Source organism: Kogia breviceps, chromosome 7 (genome assembly GCF_026419965.1).
Source record: "Kogia breviceps isolate mKogBre1 chromosome 7, mKogBre1 haplotype 1, whole genome shotgun sequence".
Classification (NCBI taxonomy): Eukaryota; Metazoa; Chordata; class Mammalia; order Artiodactyla; family Physeteridae; genus Kogia; species Kogia breviceps.
The window spans coordinates 3,964,508-3,979,708 of NC_081316.1; the positions used below are offsets into that span (position 1 = coordinate 3,964,508).

General features: G+C 35.7%; 1 protein-coding gene across 22 annotated transcripts in view; it reads right to left on the bottom strand.

Moving 5' to 3' along the window:
• The window catches only part of LRRC4C (leucine rich repeat containing 4C), a 1,217,033-nt gene that overhangs the window by 728,959 nt on the left and 472,873 nt on the right, over positions 1-15,201 (bottom strand). For 16 of the 22 annotated variants that reach the window (XR_010841223.1, XM_067037027.1, XM_067037022.1 and 13 more), the window contains one exon: positions 8,065-8,146. The gene's annotated coding sequence lies outside the window, so the exon portion shown is untranslated. Of the gene's footprint in view, positions 1-8,060; positions 8,147-15,201 lie in introns of all 22 variants that reach the window. The other 6 variants (XM_067037026.1, XM_067037025.1, XM_067037024.1 and 3 more) reach the window with 1 other exon arrangement.

Sequence of the window (15,201 nt, forward strand, 5' to 3'; positions counted from 1 at the left end):
ATGAAATGAATAGAATTGGGGGTCCTTTGGTTCAGTGTGTCTGATGCATCCTCTACAGACTGGGTTGCAGGAATCGGCCGAATGCATATGCCAAATAATTACAGAAGAGGCATAGATCACACAGTCATCCAAGTGACTGAATTAGAAACAGAGAGACCTCCCCAAAATAAGCCTTTGTGGTTCTCCCTGAATTGATACTGATTCTAGATTTTTAAAATGTTACTGTTTTGAATATTATTTAGATTTTGCAGATGCCTCTATGATAAACAACGATCATCTGAGCGAGCATAACACAAGTAATAGAATTCAAACTCAAAATCTGCATGAAGGTCACACTCAAGACTTTTTGCAGGGAGAAAAACAAGTTGAATCCGCCATATTTTCTTAAGTAAGTTATTTCTCTTTATACAAAGTTACAACGAAAGGGGAAACAGATATGTTAACTAAACAATAAAGTACTTGGCCTGTAAGTCACCAAATAATCACTTTGGATTTGCCTAATCTCTTTCCACTGACCTGTGCGTTCTCCTAATGGCCAGAGCCAGGTGCATGGGGAGAAACTTTAATCCATGGTTTCAGTACATTCAGCCCACAGGTCATACTGGACATAGTGTCCCAAAGGAGTCTCAGAAAATCAGACCTGGGGAAAATATTCTCAACTCAGGCTGCAAATCCATGTGAGTTGGAAGAAGCAGTGAAACAAACAGGATAAAAAATAAGAACATATTTTGGAAAGGCAAAAACGAGTATAGCAGGAAGGCAAGTGTAGAGTAATTCTGTTTTTTTAAAATTTTAATTACATATTTTATTTAACTCAATAAATCCAAAATAGGATAATTTCAGCATATAATCAACATAAAAGTATTAATCAGACATTTTACTCTCTTTTTTCTGTATTTAGCATTAGAAACCTGAGGTAAATGTTACACTTCTAGTGCATCTCAGTATAATTACTAAATTCACATCAGATATAGTTGATCTGTATTTAGGTTTCAATTTACAACTGCAAGAGGAGATTCACAAACCCAAGTTGTTCCAAGCATACTTAAAAGTTTTCCAATACCTGAATCAAGTATTAGCTTTTTAAACTCAAATTTCTTAAAATTAAAGAAAAATAAATTCAGTTCCTCGCTTGCCTTGGACACATTCCCCGTGGTGAAGGCCACCGACAACACAGCATCCCGTCTTGCTTGTAACTCTTTCTCAAATACTCCAAATCCTTGCTCATTTTTGTGTCCTTGATCAGACAACTTTTATTTTAAAGATTCATTGATATCTCCTGCTCCAGTTGTCTTATCTATGAGCCTCTGCTTTCCAAAGGTGTGTGTGTTTTCATCCCTATTGAATTTTTCTCTTTTCTGGGACTCCTGTTATATGGATACTGACACTTCTACACTCCATAGTCTTACTTTTCTTTTGCATTTTCCATCTTTATCTTCCTGAGGTCCTCAGAGGTCCTTCCCCCACCCCTACCCCATCTACCCTTATTTATTTATTTTTTTAACATCTTTATTGGAGTATAATTGCTTTCCAATGGTGTGTAAGTTTCTGCTGTATAACGAAGTGAATCAGCCATACATATACATATATCCCCATATCTCCTCCCTTTTGTGTCTCCCTCCCACACTTCTTATCCCACACCTCTAGGTGGTCACAAAGCACCAAGCTGATCTCCCTGTGCTATGCGGCTGCTTCCCACTAGCTATCTATTTTACATTTGGTAGTGTATATATGTCCATGCCACTCTCTCACTTCATCTCAGCTTACCCTTCCCTGTGTCCTCAAGTCCATTCTCTATGTCTGCCTCTTTATTCCTCTCCTGCCCCTAAGTTCTTCAGAAACTTATTTTTTTCTTTTTTTAAAATTCCATATATTTTTTTCTTTCTGACTTACTTCACTCTGTATAACAAACTCTACGTCCATCCACCTCACTACAAATAACTCAGTTTCCTTTCATGTTATGTCTGAGTAATATTCCATTGTATATATGTGCCTCATCTTCTTTATCCATTCATCTGTCAATGGACACTTAGGTTGCTTTCATGTCCTAGCTATTGTAAATAGAGCTGCAATGAACATTGTGGTACATGACTCTCTTGGAATTATGGTTTTCTCAGGGTATATGCCGAAGAGTGGGATTGCTGGGTCATATGATAGTTCTATTTTTAGGTTTTTAAGGAACCTCCATACTGTTCTCCATAGTGGCTGTATCAATTTACCTTCCCACCAACAGTGCAAGAGGGTTCCCTTTTCTCCACACACTCTCCAGCATTTATTGTTTCTAGATTTTTTGATGATGGCCATTCTGACCAGTGTGAGGAGATACCTCTGTAGTTTTGATTTGCATTTCTCTAATGATTAGTGGTGTTGAGCATCCATTCATGTGTTTGTTGGCAATCTGTATATCTTCTTTGGAGAAATGTCTATTTAGATATTCTGCCCATTTTTGGATTGGGTTGTTTGATTTTTGATATTGAGCTGCATGAGCTGCTTGTAAATTTTTGGATATTAATCCTTTGTCAGTTGCTTCATTTGTCTCCCATTCTGAGGGTTGTCTTTTCGTCTTGTTTATGGTTTCCTTTGCTGTGCAAAAGCTTTTACGTTTCATTAGATCTCATTTGTTTATTTTCATTTTTATTTCCATTTCTCTAGGAGATGAGTCAAAAAGGATCTTGCTGTGATTTATGTCATAGAGTGTTCTGCCTCTGTTTTTTTCTAAGAGTTTTATAGTGTCTGGCCTTACATTAATCCATTTTGAGTTTATTTTTGTGTATGGTGTTAGGGAGTGTTCTACTTTCATTCTTTTACATGTAGCTGTCCAGTTTTCCCAGCACCACTTATTGAAGAGGCTGTCTTTCTCCATTGTATATTCTTGCCTCCTTTATCAAAATTATGGTGACCATATGTGCATGGGTTTATCTCTGGGCTTTCTATCCTGTTCCATGGATCTATATTTCTGTTTTGGTGCCAGTACCATACTGTCTTCATTACTGTAGCTTTGTAGTGTACTCTGTAGTCCGGGAGCCTGATTCCTCCAGCTCCGTTTTTCTTTCTCAAGATTGCTTTGGCTCTTTGGGGTCTTTTGTGTTTCCATACAAATTGTGAAATTTTTTGTTCTAGTTCTGTGAAAAATGTCATTGGTAGTTTGATAGGGATTGCATTGAATCTGTAGATTGCTTTGGGTAGTAGAGTCATTTTTACAGTGTTGATTCTTCCAATCTAAGAACATGGTATACCTCTCCATCTGTTTGTATCATCTTTAATTTCTTTCATCAGTGCCTTATAGTTTTCTGCATATAGTTCTTTTGTCTCCTTAGGTAGGTTTGTTCCTAGGTATTTTATTTTTTTTGTTGCAAAGGTAAATGGGAGTGTTTCCTTAATTTCTCTTTCAGATTTTTCATCATTAGTGTATAGGAATGCAAGAGACTTCTGTGCATTAATTTTGTATCCTGCTACTTTACCAAATTCATTGATTAGCTCTAGTTGTCTTCTGGTAGCATGTTTAGGATTCTCTATGTATAGTATCATGTCATCTGCAAACAGTGACAGCTTTACTTCTTCTTTTCCAATTTGGATTCCTTTTATTTCTTTCTCATCTCTGATTGCTGTGGTTAAAACTTCCAAAATTATTCTGAATAATAGTGGTGACAGTGGACAACCCTGTCTTGTTCCTGATCTTAGAGGCAATGGTTTCAGTTTTTCACCATTCAGAATGATGTTGTCTGTGTAGAATCCTTGCATTCCTGGGATAAACCCCACTTGATCATGGTGTATGATCCTTTTAATGTGCTGTTGGATTCTGTTTTCTAGTCTTTTGTTGAGGATTTTTGCATCTATGTTCATCAGTGATATTGGCCTGTAGTTTTCTTTCTTTGTGACATCTTTGTCTGGTTTTGGTATCAGGGTAATGGTGGCCTCGTAGAATGAGTTTGGGAGTGTTTAGAGTAATTCTTAAGTCTCTGTTGGTTCCTGAAACAATTTCTAAGAGATTTTCTATTTTCTCTTGTGTGAATTTATTGGGTGCATTTAAAGAACCTGGAAGAGAATTTTATCTTCTTGGAAATCATTTAAACAATGGTTATTCGTTTATCAAGTGGTTTACAAGCAATGTTTTTGTGTGTATGTATGTATGTGTACATATAATATACATATGGATAAATATTTCTAATTGTTGAAATAAAGTGATCATAAATACAAAACACATATATTATGATTCATTCAGCATAGGGTTTTAAAAAAATTATTACTTTAGTGATTTAAAATGTTTTATAAAAGGCTAGCCAATTATATTTTCACATTTTTATTTTAGGCACAAAGTATTTCATCAAAGGTAATAGTAATGTTGTCAGAGCAATGCTAGAAGCCCCTTCAATATTTAAAGGTATGAATTCAACTCACTAGTAAATACTGACTAGTAAGCACTTTGTTAAGAGTTGTGGGGGCTAAGGGAACACCAGGTTAATTGTCCTGAGCTCTAGGTGCTGAGGCTTTGATGAAGCGATGAGGCATACACACAGTTAATGGTAATTAAGATAGATTAGGATATAACTATAAGAGGAGTATTTGAAACATGGTCCTGGACTGAATAACAGAGAAAGGAGCTATTTTGGTTAGTTATTTTGGTAAGATTAATTTAAGCAGTGCTTGAAGCAAAATTTTAACACTCAGGTGGAGAGTGGGATGTGAAAGCGTAGCTAAAATTAACTCGTTTAGTTATTGAGCCCCTACCATTTTAGATATTGTGCTAGGTACTGGAAGTACACTGTACTACAAAAATAAAAATAGCCCCTTCTTTTCTTGAATTTAACATGAATTGGCAAAGAACACTGACAGTTCTACAGAGACTTTGAATGGGTAAAAGTGGCTAAGCGGGGGGGAAAAATAAGATAATAGTGAGATGAAGGAGGCTTGTTTTTTTCTGATTTTGGTTGGTTGAATTTGTTCCAAGATAAAGGACATAAAAGCATGATTGTTTTTTTGCTTGTGTGGAAAGAATCAGAAAAATGGAGAAATGCAAATCAGGAAGGAATAGCTGATTTAATAAAGTTGATAAGGAAATGTAAAATGTTAGGATTAAAATCTAATATGTATAAAAAGTTATTTCTGGGAAACAGGAAATAGACTATATAGATAGATACAGAGATATTTTAAGGTCTAAAGAAGAAAAATTCAGTGATGTTCATAACAGATAGCCTCATCTTTTCTAGAAAGCAAGACGCTGTTTTGTTTTAAACTGAGACAATCTGTGGACGATTTGAGCCCCAAATGTACAGAGATTTTGAACAACCATAAATTTGCAGCAACAAGGATGGACCTGGATATCATCATACTAAGTGAAGCAAATCATACAGAGAAAGACAAATATCATATATTACTTATATGCAGAATCTAAAAAAATGATACAAACAAGCCTACTTACAAAACAAAAACAGACTCACAGACTTAGAGAATGCACTTATGGTTACCGGGAGAAGAGTCGGGAGGGGGAAGGGATAGGTTGGGATTTGGGGTTGACGTGTACACACTGCTATATTTAAAATAAGATAACCAACAAGGACCGACTGTATAGCACAGGGAACTCTTCTCAATACTCTGTAATAATCTAAATGGGAAAAGAACTTGAAAAAGAAGAGATACAGGTATATGTATAAGTGAATCATGCAGCTGTACACCTGAAACTAACACAGCATTAATCAACTATACTCCAATACAAAATAAAATTTTTTAAAGTAAAAAACAGTCAACATGTCCATAAACTGATGAACTGATTGATAAATGTGGATTATTTATACAGTGGAATGTTATTTGTCAATAAAAACAATGAATTGCTGATATATGCTAAAACATGGATGAACCTTGAAAATGTTTAGCTAAGTGAGAGATGCTAATTACAAAAGACTACATACTGTATGATTCCAATATTACCTGGATACTTATATTCTGAAGTATCAAGAATCAGTGGAAACAAATACATTGGTGGTCGCCCAGGGCTGTGGGCAAGTGTAAGCATAGGGGTGGGATGGGGGAATAAGTAATGGGTACAGGGTTTATTTTTGGGGTAATGAAAATGTTCTAAATTTAGATTATGGTGATGGTGGCAAAAGTATAAATATACTAAAAACCATTGAATGGTGCAATTTAAATGTGTGAAGTGTATGGTTTATGAATTATACCACTATAAAATTGTTAAAAATGATCAATAACTTTTGCCCTTTAAACATCTGTCTTGTATGAAAAACAAATGTGTAAAGTAAACAAATTTATAATGAGATGAGTGCAATAAAGTGAAGGTATTTCAAAAAAAAAAAAAAAAAGCCACTAGGATATACGGGCTGCTTCCCACCCAGACAGCCAGGTAATTGCACCTCCCAGCCACTGGTGTGTGATGGTCCCATGAGACCAGAAGGAAATACAGCAGGAGACCATAAGGGAAGGGGAGAAAGCTGTCCATTTGGGAAGAATTCTGAGGAGGAAGCATGTGACATAGGCCTAAGCCAATCAGTACATTGCATCTCCACAGTCACAGTAATTGGCTTAGCAATGTGCATGTGACCCACCCAGAGCCAATGAGACTTAATGACACCTGGAAATGCTGTAAGGGAGAAGGCACGATTCTCTCCTGACTGGATTCGGAGCTGAGAAGATACAGAGTCTGGAGATACTGTCTCCTCTTAGCCAGAGTAAGGGAAAACAGAGCTGACTGGGGCCACCTTGGATCTCCTGACATCTTAACTATCTCAGTGGAAGAACCTCAAGACGGAGGGAAGTTGAGTCCTGATGACATTGTTTGAGCCCTGAATCCAGCCACGCCTGAAGTCAGTGCAAGCCCTGGGTTTTCAGCAAGGCAATGAGTTCCCCTTGTGCCCATTAGAACTGCACACGTATGTCTCCTGGGGTGGGACAGATGACACAGGTGTTCCCTGAGCAAGTTCTGACACCTGGTACTCTTAGGATTCCTGATATGGAGGTGGATCTGAGATAAACCCAGTTGGCCAAGGCAAGCTGCTCAGGCTCAAAAGGTCACCAGAAGTTGTCTTACAAACATCCAGACCATTCTAAATCTTGGTGACCATTCTTGACCCCAGAGTGGGAACAAACAACTTCAAGTTATGAATTTGAACTCTAAGATCAACCTCAAAATACCAGCATTTCTATTGCATATCACCTGTAGAAAACAGCACACTTTGAGAAGCATCTCCTTAAAACTAAAGTTGAAACTTCAACTTAAGGTTTAGAAGAGCTTCCAGCTGGAGAAAGATAATAAATTAATTGCATTATTCCCACAATTACTAATTTAAATGTGTAAAGTTTCACTGATTTTCCCTTTAACAGAATGGGACAAAGTATATAAAACATATTCAAAAGACACACACAAAAAAGGGGTGAACGTTTAAAGTGGCCAAATTGCACTCAGGAACAGGCAGGGGCAGGCAGCCTAGAAACGTGGACCATCTGTGTTATATCAGCAAACAAGCATGATCCTTGTCTGCATGGAGCAATTGATCTAGTGAAAGGTACATGAAATAATCAAATAATTACACAAATAAATACTAACTTGACAATTGGCAAGGTAAATATAGCAGGACATAAAGTTGATAGAGAACAAGAGGGTTAGGGAGAACTGTCCAGTTGGCCGATGTTGTATTCAGGAAGGCAAATAAAACTAAATGTGGTGTCTGAAGGACCAGAATGACAGAGAAAGATAAAAGGAGGGTAAAGAATGGGTTCAGGAGGAATCTGGGAGCAGACGAAGTGGGCATATATGCAGCTGTGGTCAGAAAGCAGGCTTTCAAAGTTTTACTAGAAGCAGAGCAGTTATCAGAGACAGCAATTCCCGCTAAAAATGGAATGCGTATCCTTAGAGGAGAAATCAAGCCTTCGTCACAGGTGCACACACAAACCCCTCTCTCACCAGTGAGAGCTTGCCCATGGCAAGGATCCAGCAATTAGCCGTATTAATTCACAAACAGTCTATATACTCCAAAGCATGTTAAGTCATATATAAGACAATTTTTCTTTTTCCTTTTTTTAAAAAAAAATGCTGTTAATATTGTACTCACATACATTCAGTGTGTCAGACGTTCTGGTCTGTTTGGTCCCACTCTCCCTGGGAGATCTTGCAGCCTCACAATACAGAGAACCATTTCTAGGAAAGAGATAACATTAAAACACATTACATTTAAGGAAGTTAGAAAAGAGCCCAAGCAAAATTATTTGAAATTAAAATCTGCCTAATGGAGTAATCTACAGGGAACAATGTATACTTCCATATATTTTTCCAAGGGTACATTCATTTTACACTATGTTGTCCTTGAGGCTTTTCCCAGAATATAAAAGGCTTTTTAAAAAATGATAGTAATTATAATATTTGGTTCTGGATAAATATCTCACTTTATCAAGTTTTTCTTTCTACTGGACTGTTAAGCAAGATTTTCCATAAAGGCAAAAAAAGTGTATCTACTGCTCTTTTACCCCCATTTTACTCTGCATACTCTATTTCAAGTCAAATGAATTAATTCCTCATCCCTGTACATATCCTGCCTTCTCGTGCCTCTATGGCATTTCTTGTGCCATCTTCTCTGCCTGAAATGTCATTATTCTTTTGTCCATTCCCATTTCCTACCCGACAAACTGATAGTCATTCTTTAATACCCAGCTCAAATGTGACCTTTATTCCCTCCTGAAGCTGCCTATCAAAATTAATTTCTACTTCATCTATCTATATATATAGTCCCACAGACTGCTGATGGTCTTGCATTATGAGACTTATAACCTATGTTCCAAATTCTGTCTCCCTGCCCTTGAGCTTTAAAGGCAGAGAGAATGTTTTTATCTGTGAGTGTTTTTGCTGTTGCTATATTATTATTTTGCTTTAATCACCACCTTCCCTGTACACACAATGGACATTCAAATATAAGGAATAATTGTTCCTTACTCTATCTTGGTGTAAATCAGACATTAGTAATGCTGTCGTCAAGGCCTTACACTATGCCAATCTGATACTCCTTTTCAATTAAAACACTTTTTATACTTGTCTTCCAAAACATCATTCTCTCCAGTTTTCCTTCTTCAATGGATTACACTTTTTTTGTCTCCTCTGAGGTTTTTCTCCTCATTTCCCCAGCTTTGTAATAACACAATACACCATGGCTCACATCTTGAACATCTCTTATTTTCTATTAGACTAACTCCCAACCAGATCCAATCCAGGCTTAAACTTTTAAAGATCATCCTTACATCTGGGATTGCCAAATTTCTATTTTAGTGCCGAACTCTGCATGAGTGCCATACTTATAAGCAACTTTCTACTTGCTAGCCCCATTTTGACTTCTAATAGGCAATTTAAAATGAGCATATACTGAGCTTGCTGTCACCACCAATTTGCTCATCCTACAGTTTCTTCTCAGAGAAACAACTTCATCCAACCATTTTCTCATTCCAAAAAAACTTGACTCCACTCTTTCTCCCATACTCCATAGCAAGTGTATTAATGAATGCCATTGGTGCTAACTTCAAAATGTATACAAAATGTGTCTAAACTATGACTGCTTTTCTCCATCTTCACTTCTAATATTCTGGTTCAAGCCACTATAAGTTCTGTTAAGTTTCATTGCAATGGAGACCTACTTTACTCTATTCCTTCTTTTTGTCTATTGTCAAAATAGCAGCTAGAATGTTTCCATTAACAGGTAAATCAGATTATGTCTTTTCTGTGCTCAAAAGCTTCCAGCAGCTTCCACCTCATTCTAATAAAAGCCCAAATCTCTAAAAAGAGTTGGTGAGATCCTACATAAGTTAAGCCCATGTTAGCTCACAGACCTCTCTTCCTTTTTTTTTTTAAATTGAAGTATACTTGATTTACAGTGATTCAGGTGTACAGCAAAGTGATTCAGTTATACATGTGCATATACATATATATATTTACATATATTCCTTTTCAGATTTCAGATTTACTTGAAGGAGTTTATTCTTTTGACATGAGAGAACCTAGGTTCTAGTTCCTGTTCTACTGCGTTTTGGTTATGTAACTTCATTCTAGCTGAGTCTCAGATCCTTAGCTATGAAACTAGTGTAGTAACATCTTCTCAATTGCTTTTCCAAGGGAGCTGAGGTAATAAAATGGGACAATCAGTAAAAATATTATTTGAGTATCAAAAGGTATTAAGCAAGATGCGGTAACTTGAATATACAATGTAGCTGAGCCTTACCTCAATCCTGATACAATTGTGTATTGTTACACTTTACACATACAGCTTAGTTTCAGTGATTTTTGGAGATCTGACTTAGTTCATAAAGTCAATTTTTGCTGAACTCCATATGAAAGTTGGATCTTAAGACCCTAAAGTAGGCCATTTTATACCACAATAACTTTTATTAACACCTAAAAATAAGTAATTTATATTTGCCTGATTTATAGAGCCAGAAAAATATATCTGGTATATATAATATCACAGTTTGGGGCACTTACTGTACACAGAGTACTACCCTAAATGACTACCTGTATTATTTTATTTAATTCTCAAATAATGTTGCATGGGTGCAGCTGTAAACATTTCCATTTAAAAATGGAAAAACAGGCATAGATAGATTAAGCAATTTGTACAGGGACACACAACTAGTAAGTAGTGAAATTGAGCTGTTAACCTAGGCACATTTGTGACACAAAAACTATTTTTAATTCAAAATTATTATTTTTTATTTTTTTCCCAGTTTCCTTGAGATATAATTGACACACAACATTGTATACATTTAAAGTGTACAACATAATGATTTGATATATGTACATATTGCCACAATATATATGATTACCACAATAAATTTAGTTAACATCCATCACTTCACATTGTGGCTTTTTTTCCTGGTGATGAGAACTTTAAAAGTTGACTCTATTAGCAACTTTCAGGTGTACAACACTGTATTTTTAACTATAGTTACCATCCTGCCATCCTCAGAATACTTCATTTGGAGCCAATACAGTAGAGTCCCTAAAAGCCATTCACTTTTACAGCGAAATGAAAAAGTTTAGTATCTGTAAGCCTAATAATGAGTTACAAAACAGAGTAACTGATATTATGCTAACATTCTTTAGGATCTGGTTACTTCACAGCATCTAGTTACTTGAGAGAGACTAGTTACTCTGTCTCCATAGTAATTCACTCTTCTTTGTAATTGCCTCTGTGAACTGATTCATTGTGATGTTGGAGAGTAAGAGCAGTAATTCACTCTGTGATTATTATCAAGAGCCAATAAAATAGTTATGACAAATATCAATCTAATTGGAAGTGCCACTACTAGAGTCACTTAAAAAGAATCACTTGAGAATATTCTATCAGTAACGATCGTGCATTAGCGGAAGGGGGAGAAGAATGAATGAACAAGCCTGAGTCCTCCTCCAGTTATGACAGTTCGTTTCCTTTTGATAAACAACTATTCTGGCATGAAAAAAAAAAAAAACCCTTAATCTCTCTCTTACCTTTCCACATTTAGTCGAAAGCACTACAACGATCCTGAATTCTCATATAAATAAGTTCCAAGAGAAGGGTAAGGAAATCCTATAGATAATTCACTCTACCTGACAACAAATTAAGGAATAATTTTACCATACACTTATCCCACACCAAGTAGAGACTGGATTCAAATCACTATCACTATAATAAAAATCACAGCGGCATGTAGAATATGTTGAACATACACAATGCGTTTGATATCGCGGTTAGCACGTTCCATGATTTATTTTGATTCTCTTGTTGTACAGATTGGTTTGGAAATGCCATTGAGTAGTTTGAGCCAGGCAGGACATCGTAGGTAGATAAACATTACATTCCCCCAAATTACTCTAAAGTGAGGCAGACTCAAGAACACTGAGGCACAAAGGATGTAAGTGATGGCCTGAGATTACATATTAACATCACATCTACAGGACTTCCACACGGCCCTCTACCGTTCTCACCAGACCACTCTGCTTCCCACAGCTCCCTTCAGTTTCTCTGTCTTTATCCTTAAATGGAGAGAATTATTTAATTGTATGGATTTCAAGCTCTTCGCCAACTAGAGAATGCTCGCAAGATTTTCTCTTGCAAATGTATATTTTAGACACGATTGGGAATGGATAAAATTCCACAGCTCTGCTGAAGGTAAGTGAGTGGGTGGCCACATAGGACTGGGGCAAGTAGAGGAAATATCATCCAGATATGAAAAAGATAATCATATAATTGCATAGTGTTATATAAACATGCTCATGATATAATATCACATGAAAGAAGGGAATTTCAAAATGGCATATTTTCTAAAATTATGTACATACTATATGTGTCCATGGACAAGGATGAGATAGGAAAACATAGAACAGTTTTCTCATGATTTGTAGGGCATGATGTAAGACTGAGTGACACATCCATTTTGACCATTAATGTCTTTACAAAATTGTTTGTGATCTGAATTTTGAAAGTGAGATTTAATTTTTTAAAAAGGATGGCATAATGACACTTCTGAAATTCAGAGATGCTGTGGTTTTGGTGCTTACAAAAATTATCTCCTCAGAGCTTGTTATAAATGACTCTTAAGAACCACTTTCAAATTGTTATATCTTTTTTGCACAACATAAATCCTAGCATACATTCTAGTTAGTAATTAACCTTAAATACTCAATTTTCCCCTTAGAGATCAACTTACTGTATGTAAAGAATGGATAGTCTGAAAAATGAAAAATGCCTTTATTTATTCATTCACTCATCTATTCATTCAATACACAGTAATTAAGTGCTGACTGTTTTAGGTACTATTTTAAGAGCTGAGGATATAACAGAAAATAAGTTAGTTTGTAACTAGCTTTGGGGCCTATATTAGGGCAGAGCTAAAAGTTAACTCTATGAAAAGGGAAAAGGCTCAAGAAAGGATCTGAAACCAATTTGTTTCCCTACTCCTCACTGAAAAGGCTGTAAAATGGAGAAAGTTTACAGTGTCTTATTCCTGTGTCAGCTTTCTGAGCAAATGTTTACAGGAAAAAAATATGTCACAGAAAATAATTTAGCAATAGTTTTCCAACTATGCTCCCTTTACTCACCCCCCTAGTCATCAGAACATCTGTTCCAGCAGAAGGAAAATATCATGAAGGCAGGGGCTGGTTTGCCACCAGATCTTCAGGACCAAGGACAGTACCTGTGCTGTGTCCATGATGACCCAATCAAGAGGTTCTGCCCACTCTAGATTCTAGATTACCTTGTTCAAAAATGAGTTAGATTTGGTTCTCCTTTTCAAGGGCATTAGTCCAGGTGGCTAATTATAGTCGTTTATAAAGCACCTTCTATGTATCAGACATATAATACCTGCTATTATTTTAATCTCATGTTACCACAGCTGTCTCCATCACTTTTTAAAAATTCACCTCACTGTGCCTCAGTTTCCTCATCTGTAAAACTGGTAATGATGATACTTAGTTACTGGAGCTGTTGTGAGAAGTAAATTCCTAGAATAAATAAAGTTCCCCATGGAAATGCCTAGACTCACAGTATGTAACATACAAGTTTATGATAGTATACTATTACTTGAAGCTCCTGGTAACTTTGAAATAGATGTTATTATCTCTATACAGATGCAGGGTAACTAGGGAATCTGACCAAAAATCCCATGGTCCATACATTGTTGAGCCACTGGTTTTAGAAATGTTTCTCCAGTCTTATCTTCCTCCTGTCCATACCCTTGCTGACACTATTAAATCAGACCTTAACCACTTCTTGTTTAGACTTTGTCAGTAACTAGCTTCCAAGTCACCCTTTTTTCTAGTTTTATATGACGTCCTTTACATTTTTTAAACTGTCTCCTTCTGACATGTTCTTTTTTAAAGTATTTATCAAATTACATTATTTTCCTCTGTGTTAGAAGCCAAGTGGCTCTCTATTTCCTCTAGAGGAAACTGCAAGGCTTTTAGAGGAACAGTGTATGCTTTCAATTTAATAGACTATTGTTCAAATTTTATAGTCAAAACTCTAGACAATTAAACTAAGATTAGATAATACAAAAATTAGGCAAATCTTGGTTCAGGTCACTGACAATCCGTTTACTAGTTGTACAATCACCTTCAAGTTATTTTACTTCTCTGATTCTTAGTATCTCATTTGGAAAATTGGGATGATAGCATTTAAGACATAATTTTTGGTACACATAATAGACTCAGTAAATGGTATTTATTATTATCATTATCTATAGAACATGAACAAGATAAAACATTTAGGAGATTATACTGAAAAATTCTAAGAGAGATCCCAAGTATGAAAAATAGAGTGGAACAAAGTAAAAAATTATCTAGAATCAAGCAATGACATAGGATTTTAGTTTGTGGCCAAACCAGTGTAATTTTGTGTGAAGAGAAAATTTAATGGTAAATGGAATATTTAATTATTTTTTTCCTTTTTAGCATAAATAACCCAACAACAAAGAAATAATAAATTCTATTGCTGTGTGGATCAGAACAGGTTTGTAATGGATTTACCAGTAATGAATAGAAATGTTCTATATCCTTCTCCTCACTTGAAATATTAAGAAGAATTACTATGTGAATTTATAGCTCTCTAAGAATATGCTTTCCTACTAATGAATGTTCGCATATAGATTTTACACATGCTTATGTTAAATATAGGTTAACTGACAGAATATTTTGAAATGCTCAGAGTGATTAATCAAGGCTGCTTCATTTAGTGATGAGAGATATTCAGTGAGATTTCAAGATTTAAAGTTTAGTTAAATTAAGTTCATAAGCATAAAAACTCATTTGAACTCAAGAAAATATTTTGGGCCTATAGAAGATAAATGGCAATACTCTGAAATGCAAGTCTAGCATTAGTGACCATAAAGTAACTCCCAGGTATCTTCACATTGATTGGCAGTGTTAGCTGAGAAGTTAACACACAATTTTGCTTGTTTTGAACTAAATAAACTCATGTTAGATGACATCATAATTTTAGAATTCATTTATGCAAATTCATTAAATACTCACTAAGTACCAAACAGTATACTAAGGGCTAAAAATAAAAGAAGTAATACAATGTTTTCCCTAATTTTACTGGCCTCATATTTGAAAAGTAAAATAACAAATGCAATATTTTATTCGTGGTGGTATGTGTACAGGAGAGAGAAAGGCACCTGCAGGGCTATATTTACTCAGGTCCATCAAGAAGCAGACACCAAGATGGGAATAGACATATA